The sequence below is a fragment of the Mercenaria mercenaria genome, chromosome 6, assembly GCF_021730395.1.
Source record: "Mercenaria mercenaria strain notata chromosome 6, MADL_Memer_1, whole genome shotgun sequence".
Lineage (NCBI taxonomy): Eukaryota > Metazoa > Mollusca > Bivalvia > Venerida > Veneridae > Mercenaria > Mercenaria mercenaria.
This window is the reverse complement of record NC_069366.1, coordinates 63146725-63162235: the sequence shown is the minus strand read 5'-3', so window position 1 is coordinate 63162235 and position 15511 is coordinate 63146725. Positions and strand designations below refer to the sequence as shown.

Genomic DNA, 15511 nt, shown 5'->3' with positions numbered 1-15511 from the left:
TCAACGTTGGTGGACGTCAGTAGGGAGGAAAATTCATCTATCAATTCAATTTTAAATAATCATATTTTAAAACTTACGCTTTGACCACTGTTTTAATTACACACATATTTTTCTTTGTCATTTCGCTATAGAGAACAACAGGATCATAATGGCCCTGAATCGCTCACCTGTGTATATTGAACCACATGTTTCAAATGGCAAACTTATGCTAAAATATTAGAAAGTAGATCAGTAGGTCACATTTATTGTCACTGAAAGACAGTTTAAAGATTGTGTGCAAAACTGTACATGTCATCCAAATTTCAAGGCTGGATCTTAAACTAGAGTGGTCACAAGCAAAAGATTACGCACGGACACACGGACAACGTAGACCTACTGACCTAGTTTTTGACCGCAGTTGACCCAGTTTCGAACCTGACCTAGATATCATCAAGATAAATATTAAGACCAACTTTCATACACATCCCATGAAAATATCGCCTCTAGAGAGGTCACAAGTTTTTTCTATTATTTGACCTACTGACCTAGTTTTTGATGGCACGTGACCCAGTTTCGAACTTGAACTATATATCATCAAAGTAAACATTCTGACTAATTTTCATGAAGATCCATTGAAAAAATTGGCCTCTAGGGAGGTCACAATGTTTTTCTACTTTTAGACCCACTAAACTAGTTTTTGACCGCAGTTAACCCAGTTTCAAATTTGATTTAGATATCATCAAGTTAAACATTCTGACCAATTTTCCTGAAGATCCATTGAAAAATATGGCCTTTAGGGAGGTCACAATGTTTTTCTATTTTTAGACCTACTAACCTAGTTTTTGATCGCAGTTGACCCAGTCTCAAACCTGACTTAGATATCATCAAGATAAATACTCACACCAACTTTCATACAGATCTCATGACAAATATCGCCTCTAGAGAGGTCACAAGGTTTTTCTATTATTTGACCTAATAACCTAGTTTTTGATGGCATGTAACCCAGTTTCAAACTTAATTTAGATATTATCAAGATAAACATTCTGACCAATTTTCATGAAGATCTATTGAAAAGTATGGTCTCTAGAGAGCTCACAAGGTTTCTCTATTTTTAGACCTACTGACCTAGTTTTTGATCGCACGTGACCAAGTTTCAAACTTGATCAAGGTATTATCAAGGTAAACATTCTAACCAATTTTCATGAAGATCCATTGAAACATATGGCCTCTAGGAAGGTCACAAGGATTTTCTATTTTTAACCACACATGACCCAGTCTCAGACTTGACCTAGATATCATCAAGATCATTCTGACCAACTTTCATAAAGATCCCATGAAAATGTGACTTCTAGAGTGGTCACAAGCAAAAGTTTACGGACGCACGGACGACGGACGCTGCGCAATCACAACAGATCACCTTGTCACATTGTGACAGGTGAGCTAAAAATACAGCGAAATCTATCATTTAGAAGCTTGTCTATTTTCCCAAAATGTTTGCAAAGTCGTGCAATATTTTTAACGTTTCTTACGTCGATCGAGAGGAAATCTTAACAGCAGGACCGTGGTATATCGATGAAACATCTCAAAAATGTCATTCTTCAGCAAGATATAAATCACATCACCTAAATGCACTTTTAAGAAAGGAAAGGAAATCGGATAAAAAACATAAAATCAGGTGCGCTTAATGTTAAAAATGACGCCCTTTTACGGCTGTCATTTGGCGGTGTCTCGACGTCAAAACAACGGCGTATATTTAGTCGATCGAAACCCAATACATTTATATTTATGTATACCGTACCTTAAATGTTGTCACAGACGGTATAATTTAATATGCTATCAAAATATAAAAAAAAACAACAAAAAAACACAAAAAAACAATTGTGGTATGTTTTCATTGTATTTCAGTACACCATTAATTTCTTAGTACAATATTTTTATACACATATATGCGTCAAAGTGGTACAAAATTTACTTACCGGTATTTAGTTTAGTTTATACACAAAAAAATAAGTCATCCTCTTTTAGCTTGAATACAAAAATGTATTGACCCCTTTCGGTACACCAACGATTGAACCAATCACATATGAGAAAACAAGAACCGGTAGTTTACAAATGTACTATTACCAATCCATTCAACTTTGTCACGCATTGTGTTATGGCGTCTTGTCATTGTGGACTGACTGGAAATCAGTCTATTGGATTGCAAAACGCACACCGTAACCCCTAGATCGCCCATTATGGTTCATCTTTCTACTGCCCAGAAGCAAAACAAACCATAAGTCCTGGTAAATCTTTATGATAAAGCTGTTAGTTCCTGTACACTTTAACGTGATTACTAAAACAATGAATATATATGTTGACAGGTAAAATTACAATAAAACCAAAAGTCAATAAAACTGCTCGCCCTGTTTGGTCAAAAAAATTAAATTTCTCAAAAGCTACATTTTTGTAACAAGAATATAAAATGAAAAGGTATAATCAATAAAATAAGCGAAAATCTACGTAGCGTTTTGAAAAAATGGCTAATGAAAACAAGTTTACGGATTCACAGCACTATATGGCTATATTGAAAAATAATAAACCTTTTGCAACGCTTTACTTTTTCCTACATAACCATATAGTGCGGTGAATCCATAAACCTTTGTGCGGGCGAGCAGCTTTAACATATCGAAAAATTGAAAACGTTTAACATTAACTAAAATGAATTGTATATGTACTTTGCCTACGTTCATCAACACATATGCCTATTTTCAATTTTGTTTCCCCAAACTACTGATTTGCTCCAAAAACGTTAGAGCTGCTTGCATAAAGATTCAGTAAGAATTGGTTTGACCTTCAGACACGCTGCACAAAGCTATGAATGACACCATTAAACGACCTAACCCAATGGCTTTGAAACACACACATGGTATTCTAGTTTGAAACTCTGAACCGCCGAGTTGCAATCTTTCCTAGTTCTTTTCGACTAACATTTCCTTAAGTGGTTTCTGGAAATCGCTCGACAAACGAGTAAAACTTTGGCAATACTGTGAATAAGCCTGGCTCATCAGCATGAAAATCTTCACAACACTTGCGAAGCTTTTCTTCAGTAACGTCATATCCCGTTTCTTTATAACACATGCACATAACACCTGGTAAATATCGTCGGGAACCGGAACAATAACCACGGATTCCACACCTGCAAAATTGTTCATCACCTACTCTAAAATCTCTGGAGCGACGTTGAAACCGCCTGAGATAATCATGTTTGACGTTCTGCCTTCAACAAATAGTTCCCCGTATTCAGTCATTCTTCCTATGTCGTCCGTCCTGAACCAGCCGTCGTCAGTTTTCGCTGCTTTGGTTTTTACGGGATCATTGAACAACTGTAGATTTCACCACTGGTATTTCTTTCAATTTCATTTACAATCTTTATTTCTAAACCCGGATAGCGAATTGATTTCCCACAAGAGTATTCCGTAAAGTCCTCGGGGTGGTTTATAATATTCTGTGCTACGAAATTAAATTCCGTTGAAGCATACATACAAATTTTCCCAACGCAAGCTGCAATATATTTTCGTCATAGGCTGTCCATCGCTCATGACTTTAACAAGAGGCCACTTGGAAGGAAGTTCATCCTAAAGTTAAAACGATATTTTGTATCAACAATATGAGGGTATAATAAAATTGTAATTGTTTAATAGCCCTGTAATTATTTTTATATACACATTATGACTGACCGTTATTATGTGATGGTTAACCTATAAAGACAATCAGGTGTATAATTATTTTCACATAAAGATAGAATTTAACCAAAATTATAGTGTAAAACCTATTTGAAACCAAACATGAAATTTCCAGTGCATGAAAACACGGGGTAAACAAAATTGATTTAACCCTTATGGATGTATCGTGGAAACTTCATTTATTATTTGATGCCGAGCAGTTATTCCTTTAGGCAAGATATTATCCTAGTTTTAAATACTATATCTATTGTCCATCGCTATCACTGACAATGAATTGAAAACAGTAAAGGTAACCTTTCTTTTAATTAGCTCATGCATCACTGGAGGCAGAGCAAATAACGATGAACATCTTTCTCTTTCTATGACATCTATTATAAAAGATACCTTGTCTGTGGCTGGCTCACATCGTCAGGATATAGAAACCCTCGTTTGTCCAGTCATCACGGAGAACGGATAACCTCCACCCCATGTGAATGGTCGGTCGTTATACAACAATAGTATGTCTTTTGCCAAACACAATACACACGCCATGTACCCGGATAATCTTAACTCTGTTCAGCGACCCTAACTCAGTGCCAACATGGCGGATGTAAAGCCGATACAACTTGGTTTTCTGTGTAATTACGATGTATAAATTAGTGTTTCTGTTGTTATATCTATCTCCATTGATCAAGTGTATATTTATTTCAAAATGTAACATGTTAGATATATCAACCTTTGTGTATTCAGGTGGAAAAACGACGAACAAGACAACTTTTTCAATGAAAACTTTTACAAAAATCTTTAAAAATACTTCTATGCTTTTGATGCCTCGACTATTTTGTTGTTTGAAAGCAAAGATATACTGCTTTATATGCCCCTTTACACTATGTTGTTAACCCACTACATGTTGACACAATACATGTTCAAATGTACTGACAGCGAGAAAAGGGATAAAAACCTAACTTTGATTTGATAAAAACCGAACTCAGTTTACATGAGGAATGGATAAAAACCTAACTACACAAATTGTGTGATGGATAAACACCTAACTGACTAGTATTCTATAGAAATGAATGAGTTGACATGTACATGGTCTGATTATTGTAAACATTACTTTATAAGCGGTATTGTCTTCAAACTTTGTCATTAATTTTAAGATGTTATATGTATGCCCGATACAGTCAAATATTTTTTCATAATTTTAATATTATGCAAATAGCAATGTTCGGAAAAATCTGGATACACCCTAAAAAATAACTCAGTATAAAAGTCAAAATTATTATATTTACATAAGAAATTATTTTATACCACCGATGTTCGAAGTTCTGTAGTCTCCAACCCTCTCTCCCTCTCTCTCACACACACACACACACACACACACGCACACACACGCACACGCACACACGCACACTGTTTCAGAAGAATTGTGTTGTTTCAAATCTTGTATATCGTTTAGTGTAAGAGATTTTTATAGAGGTGCTAATGGAACATTTTTGATATTGTTTAAATGGGATTAGATTTATGATTAATTATTAAATATGATATTTTTCAGACGGTAAATAGGGAAGAAAAGTGCGTGTGCGTGTGCGTGTGTGTGTGTGTGTGTGTGTGTGTGTGTGTGTGGTGTGGTGGGTTGGGGAGTGATGCATGGACTAACGGGACAGGGGTGTGGGTATTCTTACATTTTTCACTTGTCCACGGACACTTAAAATCCACTTGTCCATAGTCAAATTTCACTTGCTCTGATTTGTAATATTAAACATTCATGAAAGCGCAAATAGACTGGAGATCGAGTTCTTTATTTAGGACAATGAAAAGCATATCACAGTAACTGTGGTAAAATATAAGCTGTTGAAATATTTGCCTTTTAACGTTTATAAAAGTCTGAAATCGCGTAAGCAGTATTCGGGATCTTTTGAGGTCATGCCCGAAACACTGCCCACGCAATGGTGCAAAGCCAGATGAATTCTGAGAAAGACGTTAAGACGTTCCGACTTGTTTAGTCATACTTGCGATCTCTGTGTGCTTTTGATTTTAATTTGGCTGACTACTGGGTCAAATATTTCCTTTGACAGTGACTTATTGTCTCAGCAGTTGGAATTCGACTCACAAACTTGTCATAATACTTTTTATAAGTTGTTTACGTTCTGATGTCTTTAAATGTCCTTTTAGTTCTCTGTGTGTAACCCTTGTTTTCCTTTGTTTTAGTTTTAGTTACAGAATGCTATATGCTGATGATGCAAATATTTTTCTTCAGTTATTTTAAGTAGTTCTTATGTTCCTTTAGCATGTTATTATGTTCTCTTTTATGTTTTTTTTAATGCATGTTGTAAAATGTGACTCTTCTTATTTTTTGTGTAGTGTCAGTTATTTTTTATGTTGCTTTCAATGTGCTAAATCTGCATGTGGTAAATTACTTTTTCGTTTTATTTGCTAGTACATATGTGCTATTTTGTTTTAATGCGCTGTAACATGTATGTGATAATTTGTGATTTGTTTCTTATCTACTTAGAGCCAGATGCTTTATTTGCTTTAATGTGCTTAAACATATTTGCATTTTATTACAGCTGTTTTACTTATGTTGAGCTTATTTACATGTGTTTATCGGAAAATAGGTTTAAGCTAGTGTTATATGTTTATACCTTTCCGACGTTAAATAAATCTTCTTGTATCTAAATCTTCTCTGATATTTTATCATAGTCACCGAGTTACAGTGTGCGCGAGACCTAGTCAAAGAACCCATTATCTTTATCACCTCCATACACTTGAAGCAAGACACAATCTAAATGATTTTTTGTTTCTCATTTTATACCTGAAAAAGTATGCTTGTCCGCGGACACACAGAATGAAAAATGCACTTGTCCGCCGGCAAAAAATCACGAGTCGGATAAGTTGGACATAGGAATCCCACATCCCTGAAGGGCCGGGTAGATCAAAGAACTTTGAGCATCAGCAGTCCATAAAAAAGCACAGACGAACAGCAGTTTTCGTTTGGTTAGGTGTTTATCCATTCTAAGTTCGTATTTATCCAGCACTGTTTCCTATACCAGTTAGGAATTATCCGCAAATTTAAACCCACCTCATAATCAATACAATTTTTAAGCTATAAAAATCGATTTCAAACTTTGATACTGTTAAACATTGTCAAAGAGATATTTATGGAACTAATACATTTAATAAGTAAGGTCTTACTGCAATTTCTGGTACTTTAAAACAGTTAGAAACATAAAACATGTTCATTTTGAAGACATTTTTGAGTACATTTAATGAATTCCAGTCACATAATGTGACATTTCGATTGAAATATTAGTACACAAAACATGTTATCAATACAGGATATTATGACTATCAAAAGTTTTACGCTAACATTGCATACTCACATAAAAACACGAAAAAAGACAAGGAAATTAACTACATACATCATCTTTCTGTCAGCCATGTTGGCACTGAGTTAGGGTCGCTGAACAGAGTTAGGATTATCCGGGTACATGGCGTGATACAGAAGGTTACATCACTGTTTTTGGCACCTGCCCAGTGTCAGGCTAGGTAGAACAGATTAAATGAACAACTTTAGCATTGTATGGTGCAAACTAGAATGTGTCTGTAGGACACAGTGTGTGCCCCCCACTGGTACATTTGTCATAAATGAAGGCCAATAATTCAAATGTTTGCAGTTTTAATGGGGTATAGCCTCAACAATCACTTTATGAAAATGATTCATTATTCTAGGCCCTTTACTTTTTGAGCTATGAGCATCACAAACAAAACATCCACTATTTTGGAAATTTCACGGGCAATAACTCTGTAATAAGAGCTAAGATTCTCAAGAGGAATGCCAAGTGTGCAAGTTCACATCACGATAGACTCCAGCAAGGTTTCCTGAATTTACCTCTAATACTTTTTTATTTAGGCACATAATTAGGTGCAAAGTGCATAATTTTTACTATTTCAGGGGCCATAACTTTAAAAATAGGGGATGGAGCCAGCCAAAAAATTAGAGGTGTGCAAGTCTATATCATGATAAAGACTTAAGCAAGTTTTCAACCATTTATATTAAACACTTTTTGAGCTAGGTGCATCACAAGGAGAAATGTGTATTTTTGACTATTTCAGGGACCATAGCTCTAAAAATAGTGGGCGGACCCAATGAAAAATAGCAGGTGCGCAAGTTCATATCATGATTAAGACTCATGCAAGCTTTTCATGAATCTATATCAAATACTTTTTGAGCTAGGCAAATCACAAGGTAAAAATGTGCTTTTTTGACTATTTCAGGGGTCATAACTCTGAAAATAGGGGGCCGACCCAAATGACAAATAGGAGGTGCGCAAGTTCATATCATGATTAAGATTCATGTAAGGCTTCATGAATCTATATCAAACGCTTGTTGAGCTAGGCGTGTCAAAAGTAAAAATGCGCATTTTTTACTATTTCAGGGGCCATAACTCTGAAAATAGGGGGCAAAGCCAGATAAAAAATAGGAGGTGTGCAAGTTCATATCATAATCAAGACTCATGCAAGGTTTCTTGTATCTATATCAAATACTTTTGAGCTAGGCTTGTCACAAGGTGAAAATGTGCATTTTTGATTATTTCAGGGACCATAACTCTAAAAATAGAGGGCGGAGCCAGATGACAAATAGGAGGTGCGCAAGGTCATATCATGATGAAGACTCATGCAAGAACTCATCAATTTATATCGGATACTTTTTGAGCTAGGCATGTCACGAGGCGAAAATGTGCATTTTTGAATATTTCAGGGGCCATAACTCTGAAAATAGGGGAGGACCCCGACGAAAAATAGGAGGTGCGCAAGTTCATATCATGATAAACACACATGCAAGGTTTCATCAATTTGTATCAAATACTTTTTGAGCTAGGCGCGTCACGAACTTCTGACGGACGGATGCACGGACGGATGCACGGATGCACGGACAAGACCAAATCTATATGCCCCCACCACTCATGGGGGACACAAAAAGTGGGGCAACTTCATTCCCAAGTATTTCGGTGCAATATACATGGATTACCTTAAGTGTTGTATGGGGGCAGAATTGGAAATCACTACTTACATTATTATCATTATTATTATCATCATCATCATTTATTATTACTATTATAACTTTATTAATATGTCTTTTGTCACACACAATACAGAAAGTCTACATGACTGTTATTTTGACTCCTGCTCAGTGTCAGGCTAGGTAGAACAGATTGGATGAACAACCGGAAAACTCTACTTACATTATCATTATTATTATTATTATTTTTATTGCCATCATCATCATCAGCAGCAGCAGCATCATTGATTATTACTATTATTACTATATTAATATGTCTTTTGCCACACACAATGCAGAAAGTCTACATCACTGTTTTTTTTGGCAACTGTTCAGTGTCAGGCTAGGTATAACAGATTAAATGAACAACTTTAGCATTGTATAGTGCAAAAAAGGGGGACAACTTCATTCCCAAAAATTTTAGTGCAATAGACATGGAAAACCTTAAGTGTTGTATGGGGCCAGAAAATGCAAAACTCTACTTACATTATTTATCGTTATTATTATTATTATCATCATTTATTTTTACTAATTAGTAATGATTATTACTATTTTTATTATATTAATACGTCTTTTGTGACAAAGCAGCAAGTTTACATCACTGTGTTTTTTTTGGCACCTGCATAGTGTCAGGCTAGGTATAACAGATTATATGAACAACTTTAGCATTGTATGGTGCAAAAAAGGGGGCAACTTTATACCCAAGTATTTTACTGCAATAGACATGGAAAGCCTTAAGTGTTGTATGGGGCCAGAAAAAGGAAAACTCTACTTACATTATTATCATTATTATTGTTATTATTATCATCATCATCATCATCATCATTTATTATTACTATTATTACTTTATTATTATGTCTTTTGCCACACACAATACAGAGAGTCTACATCACCTGTTATTTTTGGCTCCTGCTCAGTGTCAGGCTAGGTAGAACAAATTGGATGAACAACTGGAAAACTCTATTTACATTATCATTATTATTATTATTTTATTGACATCATCATCATCATCATCATCAGCATGATTGATTATTACTATTATTACTACATTAATATGTCTTTTGCCACACACAATGCAGAAATCCTACATCATTGTTTTTGTGGCACCTCCTCAGAGCCAAATGAACAACTTTAGCATTGTATGGTGCTAAAAAGGGGGGCAACTTCATTCCCAAGTATTTTAGTGCAATAGACATGGAAAACCTTAAGTATTGTATGGGGCCAGAAAATGGAAAACTCTACTTACATTATTATCATTATTATTGTTATCATTATCATCATCATCATCATCATCATCATTTATTATTACTATTATTACTTTATTAATATGTCTTTTGCCACACACGATACAGAAAGTCTACATCACTGTTATTTTGGATCCTGTTCAGTGTCAGGCTAGGTAGAACAGATTGGATGAACAACTGGAAAACTCTACTTACATTACCATTATTATTATTATTTTTATTTTTATTTTTATTGTCACCATCATCATCATCAGCATCATTGATTATTACTATTATTACTCCATTATTATGTCTTTTGCCACACACAATGCAGGAAATCTACATCACTGTTTTTGGCACCGCCCAGTGTCAGGCTATGTATGACAGAATAAATGAACAACTTTAGCATTGTATGGTGCGAAAAAGGGGGCAACTTCATTTCCAAGTATTTTAGTGCAATAGACATGGAAAACCTTAAGTGTTGTATGGGGCCAGAAAATGGAAAATTCTACTAACATTATTATCATTATTATCATCATCGTCATCATCATCATCATTTATTATTACTATTATTACTTTATTAATATGTCTTTTGCCACACAGAATACAGAAAGTCTACATCACTGTTCTTTTGGCTCCTGCTCAGTGTCAGGCTAGGTAGAACAGATTGGATGAACAACTGGAAAACTCTACTTTCATTATTATTATTATTATTATAATTTTTATTGACATCATCAGCATTATTAATTATAACTATTATTACTATATTAATATGTCTTTTGTCACACAATGAAGAAAGTCTACATCAATGTTTTTTTCTCGCACCTGCCAGGTGTCAGGCTAGGTATAACAGATTAAATGAACAATTTTAGCATTGTATGGTGCAAAATAGGTGGGCAACTTCATTCCCAAGTCTTTTAGTGGAATAGACATGGAAAACCTTAAGTGTTGTATGGGGCCATAAAATGGAAACTCTACTTACATTATTATCATGAATATTATTATCAACCCTTTTTTTTTTTACTTTTTATTACTTTTTTAATATTATTTTGCAATCGAATATCACTCTCGTAAAATTGAAAAACAGGTTTTGGCATTATGTCTAATCAAGTCTTTATGGGAAAACAACAATATAAACTGATAGGTTTTCGATAAGTTTGGAAACTCAGAATTACACTCTGTTGCTTTTGAGAACAATATATCTCTCAAATCACTGTAAACATGACATTCAAGGATGACATGAAACTCATTTTCAACAGTATTACTTTGACAGAATGGACATGTTCTATTTTCCTCCCTTAGCCCCTCATATCGTTCAGTTACAATAAGAATGGGTGCAACACCCTGTCTAAATTTACTGAAAGCAGAGCGGTGTGACAAAAGCATTGTAAGAGTACAATATTCTTCTACACTGTAGTTAGACTTTAACAATTTATACAGTCTAAGTTTATTGCGTCCTCGACCTGATGGACCGATAACATTATTAATTCTGTTTAACCAGCTATTCATATAACATTCATATGTCGCTTCAACCATAAGGGCGAATGAACGAGGTATACTAGCACTATTTTCTAAAGAGCAATACATATTCATATCATTTTCTTTAAAATAAGAAGTTACATTGTATATCCAATTTTTACATGAACGACCAGATTTGCCGTATGACCAAAGTGCCACCCTTTTGTTGAACCTCGACCCCTCCATACATGCTAACTTAGACCAGTATAGGGAGACACTTTTCCATTGTCGGACTAATGGCGGCTTCCAGGCCATTTCACCAGAAATTCCATCATTCGGTGAATATTTTCCAACACCAAGGAAGAAACGAACAGCCCGGTGATGAACAGCATCGATGCAAGAGTAAGATCGATATCCCCATAGCGGTGCACTATAGCTAATAACAGGCCATACAACTGTGTCATAAAGTTTGGTGTACACATGATATGGAAGACCTCCAATAGATTTACATTTGGCAATCAACAAATCCAAGGCTCGACTGGCACTCTGAGCAACATACTTTACAGTTATATTTAGCCATGTAAGAATCTATTATATATAGTTTCAACTTGACATATATAACGACATACCCTGTTTAAGTTTGAAGACTGCTTCTTGAGCATCATGCATTGCTTTCAATTCTTTTTGGTCCTCAAGAATTGTTATGATTTCATCTATACATTCATCCAGCTTGGAGTCTTCCATTTCCATGGTCGGTGAATGGAATAATTCATTTCTTCTTTGTAGTGTCTGAAGAAAAAATAACGTCGGTATGGTCTTGTTACTAACGCTATATAACAAAACGGACTGTACTGGAAATTAAGCTAATTTGCTAACGATTTAAAAGGCATATTTATGTACTTTATAGTTCGAAAGGAATAGGCACAATCCTGAAATGTATGGGACACCGTTTAACTATTCTCTAGGCATTTTTTGATATCAAGAAATGATTTCTTGATATCAAAAATTCGATTTCTTGATATCAAAAATTCGATTTCTTGATATCAAAAAATAAATTTCTTGATATCAAAAACCATTTTTTTATATCAGGAATTCATTTTTTGATATCAAGAAAAGCTGTCTATCTTTATATAAAAAAATCGAATATTTATATAAGGAAATTAAGCTTTGATATCAAAAATCGATTTCTTGATATCAGGAATTAGATTTCTTGATATCAAAAAATTAGTTATGTTTTTTGATATCATGAAATCGAATTCTTGATATCAAGAAAACATTTCTTGATATGTAGAAATACGGACTATTTTCTGGATATCGCCTAGACTTGACATAACGATTGTCAGTTTGTTATGTGCTTTTTCGAATATATTCGGTGCAAGTCATAATCTTTCTTGTAGATAAAGCAGTTTGTTATGTACATTTACCAGTTTGTCCGGTACATTTCTTAGTTTATGTAGTGCATTTACTAGTTTGTGCTGTACAATTTATAGATCGTCGTGTGCATTCTTTAATATATTTGGTAGAAATTATAATTTGTCTTGTAGACAAAACTGTTTGTTATGTACACTTACTAGTTTGCACAACACACACTAAGGAATGTACCGGACAAACTAGTTAATGTACATGACAAACTGTTTTATATACACAACAAATTATAATTAGTACCGAACATATTAAGAAAAGCACATGACGAACTATCTGTTGGACAGCACAAGCTAATGAATGCACAACATAAACTAAGAAACGTACAGGACAAACTAGTAAATGTACATAACAAACTGTTTTATCTACAAGAAAGATTATAACTTGTACCGAATATACTGGGCAATGCACATGATGAAGTAATATTCATCATGTCAAGACAGTCTAGGCGTTCCAGAGCGGGGATTATACAATTCTATATGATCCTGTTCAAGCAATCTATATTTAGATCGGGAAGTGCCGAATTTTTTATATCAAAAAATAGGCTTGATTTTTCTGATATAAAAAAATGATTTCTTGATATCAAGAAGTCGATTTTTGATATAAAAAATCATTCATTGATATCAAGAATTTGATTTCTTGATATCAAGAAATAACACGATTTTTCATATCAAAAAATCATTTCCTGGTAACAAAAATTCTATTTTTGATATAAAAATGGTCAGCATTTATTGATATCAAAAAATGAATTCCTGATTTTAAAAAAATCGAATTTTTCATATCAGAAAATCGATTTCTAGATATCAGAAAATGAATTCTTGATATCAATCTGATTTTTTTTTATATCAAGAAATGGAATTATTGATATCAAGAAATCGATTTTTTGATATCAAGAAATCATTTCTTGATATAAAAATGCCTAGAAAATAGTAAAACGGCGCCCAATAGAAACGCAGTCAAAACTCATGATCAGGCTGGAACACGAACGACAGGACCGGGCTGTAAAATGGACGTCTTGATCAGGTTTTGACACTTAAAGCATTTAGGTTATGAACGGGCTTAGACCCTTAATCAAGCTGTTACACTAAAGTCTCTATCAGGATGTGATACATAGTCATTACAAGGCTGTAAATCTAGTCATGATCAGGATTATGTCACTAAAACCAGGAAGTGAAACTAAAATCTTGATAAGGCGATGGAATTCATCATGTTCAGGAGGTGATACTATGCTCAAAATCAGACTGTGAAACTAGTTATCATGTGACTGTAACATTAAAATCAAGATTAAACTTAGCAAGTAATTGAAGTCATGACTAGGCTGTGAAACTAAAGTTACTACCAGGCTGTGACACTAAAGTCATTAAGCTTTCAAATTAGTCATATCTAAGATTTGACAACAATGGCATGGTCAAAATCATGCACTGGGAAACGCAATAAACTATAATCATAGCTTTGAAATTTACAATAGCCCTCATTCACCAAAGTATAAATTAAAATGAAAACGAGTTCACGTTACGAACCTTCTGAAATATATCGCCACTGTTTATATTGTCGGACAAATGTGTTTTGTGACTGATATTGTTGATAAAACATGAAGTAGCCCTGAAATGTCAATATCATCTGCCCTAGACTTGTCAGAATATCCTGGCGCATTGATGAAACAGTTTGCAATCTCCCATGGATCCGAACACCATTTCTGTATATCTGTATTTTTCCAGTTTGGTGAAGGCGGCGTCGATCCGTGATTTTTCAGAATTTCTTCCATAATAGCGTCGCATACTTTATTAGGACATTGTTTTTTCTTTGTATACAGACAGTTACAGCTGTTCTGGCCCCATGGACATTTGTTTTTGCCGGCATGGTCCTTTTTACAAGTATGCAATGGTCGCAGGTTTCTAATGCTGCACTGATTACAGCTACGTCTGGATATGACATCCTGATTAATTCTCCTACGTTCTTCTTGAACCACATTATCAGCAAAACCTTTGATACCTTCTTTAAGATATTTATACGCCAGTCCACCTCTCACCCAGTTTCTATATTTCTTTTTCTCTAACTCTTCTTGATGACTCATTTTGCAGATATATTACTTCCTGTTATCCAACTTCCGTTTTCGATGAATTTCTCTAAACATTAAAGGAAAAGTTTAAATCTTAGTCTGTTTTGATTGTATGTCGATTTTCATTACGCATATAATTGTGTATGAGTACAGTACATCATGATAAATTAATATTCTATTCTATTAAAAACGGAAGTAGGGTGACATGTATTTTTAGTGTAGTACATTGTATAGAATGTACGGTACAGTATTCAATCATAAATGTTATTTCTCAACAAGGATAGAATGAATTAATTGATAAAGCTTCCTTACTCTAAATCTGCTAAATCAATTAAAATTTCTGTAAATGCTTACCTCTCCATTTTAGTGTGCGTTCTCAAAGTGGTAGCTGACATGCACGAACACTATCTAATATTAGCTGTTAACGGAAGGTAGATAATTAGGAATCTTAACAGTTGCCCAGGCCCGGAGGGGGATGGGGAAACGGCAGCGGCTAAGTATGGGGCGGTGGGAGGGGGGGGGGGGCTCTGCCCGTGTTAATGGGGACATGGGGGTCTTCCCTCCCGCCTCTTCTTGGAAATTTTTGAAATCCAGGTATGAAATG

The 15511-nt window shown here is 34.6% G+C and overlaps 1 long non-coding RNA gene across 1 annotated transcript; it reads right to left on the bottom strand.

Moving 5' to 3' along the window:
* Positions 1-12062: 12062 nt before the first annotated feature.
* LOC123548591 (uncharacterized) lies at positions 12063-15368 on the bottom strand. The gene is made up of 3 exons (XR_008371396.1): positions 15262-15368; positions 14369-14974; positions 12063-12215 (listed from the first exon to the last, which is right to left on the bottom strand). It is a non-coding gene; the product is annotated as an uncharacterized LOC123548591 (long non-coding RNA).
* Between the last annotated feature and the right edge of the window lie 143 nt (positions 15369-15511).